We start from the raw sequence: 5551 nt of genomic DNA on the forward strand, positions 1-5551 counted from the left end.
TACAAAAAGGAAGGAATTCTATAATATGAGATTGTCTTCGAACCTGAAAGCCTAAAAAAACAAGCTAAAGAAGCAAGGAAACGAGGACCCTCAGGGGGTGGATCTTACAAATCACAACGGCCATTTTATACACACAAAAAGAAAGGCTTTATATCCGACATTTAATACTCTTAGCGGCAATCCTGCGTGTTTACCCGTGTGGAAATGTTAAGCTTGCCCTCTCGAGGGCCCACGTGATTTGCCCCTTTACTACGTTGGCCCTATGTTGGAAAATTACGAAGGGCCAACATAGTTTCGACATTCTCACCTTCGAAGGCCCCACGTGGGCTGCTCCCGAAGGGCCAATGAAGCGGCCCTCTGTAGTGCCCAGCTTAGCCCCCTGTAGGGCCTACATAGGGCCTACATAAGCCCTACAGTTTTTGCCCCCTTTACTGCCCTGGAAAAGGATTTTGAGAATTTTGAAAGCATAGTTTAATTGAAAGCGATGAGCGGTCATACAAAATTACCGTAGTGATATATACAAAGCTTCTTTGTATATAATACTTCGTTAATGTTTTATAATCGCAAGTATAACTTTCAATTCAATTCTGATTTCTTGATGATGGTTGCAGAATTAAAGTTATTTGAGGACAGAACTGTTATTTTTCGCATAGCTTGATCATATTCTTCAGCGAAGCCGGTCTCTCCCGGGTTTCATTGTCAGTACCTTCCACAGGAGCAGAAGATACCGGAATCGGTGCCAGGTCCATAGAAAAATTAGACTCTTCATTCTCTTCTGCAAATATTTTCAAATAATTACTTGTAATTACAAATTTTCAGTGACAGCTACAGTTTATAAAAGCGATCTCATCATGATAGACTAAAAATGAAATATCAAACTCCAGGAAATACCAAGATTATCTATAGAAGGGTAGGAATCAATTACATGATTGCAAAAAAGCATCTCATGAAAATAACATTTTATTGACAATAACCATGTATTATTTTTCTAATGAATATGGTAAATTGAGGGTTATGTTTCTCATAAACAATTGTTCAGTTTTGATACAAATACGTGCATGAGAATCGAAAATTCTGCCTCACATTATTGGGTAGTATGAAAAAACTTCAATATTATTACTGATATGATTCAAAGGAAAAAATTTCAAACTTACCTTCCAAGCTTTCATACCACTCTTCGTCTGACGTAGTCAGCTCTTTTAAGCCTTTTTGGACAAATCGATATTTTTCGTACCTAGTTTTATTCAAATTCTTCTTATCCGTGTCTTACGTTGTGTTTTTCTATTTATTCACATTAATAAACACCACTGACACCTCAGACTGCCACTCTTATCTGACACCTATCAATTTTTATAGGTTGTGAAACAGTTGACCGCAATCCGCTACTCCGCTCCGCGTAATACCTGATCAGTGATCACAGGGGATCAGTCCGTATTCTGATCACTCTAATTCTTCTGAACTATAAGAAATCGCATAAATATCCCAGCCTTTGAAATTTTGTATGTTTTTCACGTGCAAAAAACAATAGTGAACGTTTTTTGTGTCGAACATTTTATAACAATTTAATCTGTAAATTCTTTGACATATTTTTAGAAATGTAATAAAGCTGAATAATAAAAATGTTTCTACGTTCAACATCTCAAATTAAGATAGAAAAAATCATGATTTTTTCTTCTAGTTTGGTGATCCGACTTGGAATTTTTTATAATAAAAATGAAGGGGCAAATACATAAACCCTAGCGAGGGCCCAGCTGGGCATTCCCACAGTGGGCTGCCTTCATAAGGCCTCTGGAGGGCCACTAATAAAAAAGGCTAAGCTGGGTATTTTCCACGCGGGAAGCGCAGATAAATTTCATCAATTCATGTTCGAGAATTCTCAAGTACCGCAAGAATCACTTAGAAGGATCTGCTGCGACCACTGACAAGCGAAGATCGAAACCAAAGGATTTTTAGAAGGGCCAGACTTGGGAATGGCATGGCATATGAAACACAAAAACAGGTCAAAGACGCCATTGCATCACCCGCCGAAAATAGAAAAAGGCTTTACCCCTGACATTTTTTTACGTCGAATTGGGACTTTCCTTCAGACGAATTCAATTAAAAAAAAAAAAGATTTCAAGAGAATTCGTTTGTGTATCGCGGCAAGACCGTCAACTCGCAGGATGCTCGCGTCAGGGTGCGTTCCCAAAACCTAAAGTCGCATCACAACTACCGAGGAAACATAGAAATAAAGAATCCCCACGCAACTAAGAGTCAATTTTACAGAAAAAATCTAAATACATATTGAAGTAACGGCGTAATCAATATAATCTCTTAGTACTAAATTAATCTTTAAGGTTTCATTAACTCGAACGGCATAAAAGTTCGTAGCACTCGAAATATGTAAAAAGTCCCTGAATTCAAGCAATTGGCGGGAAAATTCACAATCTGAAATAGTATTTGATGAATTAGGTTTGTTTTAGGCTAATAATAAATGGTTAAAGCACAGATTTTACACTTAAAACGCTTGCCCGAGGAGTTTTTGACTTATTTAAAGCATTTAAATTTATTATGTATGAAAAATGACCTAAGGCTTACAAGGGCTCGAAGTTGCAAAAAACACGGTTACAGCGCCAACTACCGTGAAATATGCGAACTAAAATAGACATTAATTATACTGCTAACCGATGTTCGTGACAATTTCAGGTGGATATACTGATGATCGTAATATTCCATGCTAAATCCTAAATTTAACATCGGACTTAAAGCTTAACGGCTCATAGCTACAGCGACTGGGCCCCTAGTAAGCTCTTTGATTTGGGGCGCCCATCTTGAGCCACTCCTTTCCCATCAGCTCGTCGTTCCCCAACACCTTTATCCACCGCTGCTCTTCCAAAATCTCCTTATTGCTAGGCGGTGGGTGAGGGGGTGACGGTGTCCTGTAATCAGCCCTCCTCATCCACATTACCTCGCGTCTGCGACTGGGCCTGGGCTTCCACGTCAGTGGCACTAGGGCAGGAGGTGAACCTTAGTGACCTTTCTTGAGCTGATGACACCGGGTTGGTGTAGGCTTCAGCAAATCACCTATTCATTGCGATAAGCCACTCTACCTCGGTACTCTTTGTGCCATTTTTTAACTAGGTATTCTGAAATACAACAAAAAAACAAGCACTATAACTAATTTTGTTTACTGATCGTTCATCACTTGCAGTGGATCTGGTACATAAGGCTTTGTTATGAAAATAATTTCAGGGTAGCCGTCTCAATCGAGAAAAAAAAATTGCAGTCATTTTCCGATTCTCAACAATTTTTCGTGGTTAAAAGAAATTCGAAATGGTTTAATTTTAAGTAGATTCATAAATTCAAATAATCATCGAGAAAAAAATTATAGACGCAGTACATTTATATCCTTTTAATAATTTTACGAATGAAATGACTTTTGAATCCTGCATAATTATTTCAAATTTAAAAACATTTTTTTTCAAATTTATTTTTAAATTTTCACCACTAAAGACTTACCGACGCAATGAAATTTAAAAAAATAGTTTTATGAGTAATTTGATTAGTGTGTCAGCCTAAAATTAGTAGATTATCAAAGTTGCAAATGCCTTTTTACATTTGCATAATTAAAATTGATTATGTGCACCAATATTTTGAATTTATAAATATTATTGAATTTCAGAATACTTTTATCTCAAAATAAAATAGTGCAAAAGTGTTTTCACTATGAACCAACTTTATGCTGAGAATAGAATGTATTAGCGGCGAAGAGAATCAACTTCATACCGTGTAAACTTGTCGATTATTATATTTAATGAGATACTTATGCAGTCAAAAGTAAACTAATTTAGTCTTGATGACATAGGTATATCTACGAAGTAAATCTGACATTCGTTTCAAATTAATAATTATTTGAAGAAAAATATTCAAGAATTATTTTAAGAGTAACTATTTCTTCAAATAAGACATTCATTTTATCTTCTCAAGCACATGAAAATTTTTCTAATTAAAATAGTAGTCAGAATAAGTATATGAATTTACTTGGATCAAGAAACATTTCGTTAGAGTTTTAATAGCTTCACGCAAATAAGCATAATGGAACAAATTAACTCAATAGTTTATTGTTATGCCTACTTGATTTAATGCAAAATGTTTTTTTCGGTGTAGTCAAAGCTGCTTAAATTGTAGAATTTTGAATTTTTATTTTGAAAAAATTAAAGTTGATACCACAATGTTGTCTAAGATAAAAAAAATAATTTTTTGTTATTTTCATTTTTACCTTTAAAAATGCAAATTTAAAAAATTATAAACCTTCAAAATTGATTTATTCGAGAAAAAAAAATTTTTTAATAAAAGGTAATTTTTAATTTTCAATAGAAAGGTAAAAAAACTTACGCCACTGAAGGGGAAACATTCTTTGCATTGGTATTAACAGATTGTAATTGTAATGCTTTTTTTTTATAAATCTGTTAGATATTATAGTGTAATCAATCATTTAAGTCCGTTTAACATTTCTTCAAGCTTTTAACATTGAAGAATTTGCTATTATGGAGTTTAAAATTGATTATGGTTTAAGTATTAGGTAATTTTATATTACTTAATTGTGATAGGATTTTGTGTGTAATTATTACAATTGTATCATTAAAATATAATTTAAATAAATTGAAGTCTGAATTTGAAAATTAAACTTTGAATAATTGAATTTAGATACTTATTCTGCTACACCGCAAAAATAGAAGAATGATTGTGGTGTAGATATTTTGCATACAATAAATTTAATCCTTTTGAAATCCATTTTTTTAATCACTTTTGGATCTCCTTTTTCTTTCACGTTTGCATTCGAAGTTTGAACTGATTGAAAGAATTTTCAAGGCATTTTTAAGATTTTTATTTACTAAACTAAACTAGGAAAACTTAAACTAAATTAAACTAGGAAATGATTCCAAATTCAAAAAGTTTTTATTCACTTTTTTCGTAGTATATACTGTTTAAAATTGATATTATTCCAAAAAAAGTGAATAACTGTTTCTTGATAATTCCCGCCATATGAAAGTGCTGCTATCACGTGCCTAATTCCATTTCCCAATTGAAAACAATTGGCAATGCAAATTGCTTAATCGTTGTCAACCGTTTTGGCACAATTAAGAAACATGATTCGGAACGATTGAGATATTATTCCTACGGTTTCTTATTAATTTCAATTGTTTATTTTTAGGAGGGTTATTTTATAAGTTCCGGTTTCCCTTTGTCATTCACTTATAATTTCTAAAGTAAATTGAATTTCAATGAAAGATATTTATATGTATGCCGAGAATTCTTATTCTCTCCTTTTTGTTAAGGGTAAGGGTGGTGAAGGGTCGGCACACCGGAATTTTTATTCTGATAGTCTTACTCTGTGTCCTTAAGTTGACACGGGGATCCTTAATATTGTTTTGTAGGGTGGTGAATTTTTTCGATAGTCGGATGAATTTTTGAAAGTGACTTTAACCTGTTCTTAGCTTATCTGGGGGTTCCGTCTTCGAAAAGAAGAAGCTTTATTTCAAGAGGGTGATTGGGGGGTTGGCCATATATA

The sequence above is a fragment of the Belonocnema kinseyi genome, chromosome 1 (assembly GCF_010883055.1).
Source record: "Belonocnema kinseyi isolate 2016_QV_RU_SX_M_011 chromosome 1, B_treatae_v1, whole genome shotgun sequence".
In the NCBI taxonomy this organism is placed as follows: domain Eukaryota; kingdom Metazoa; phylum Arthropoda; class Insecta; order Hymenoptera; family Cynipidae; genus Belonocnema; species Belonocnema kinseyi.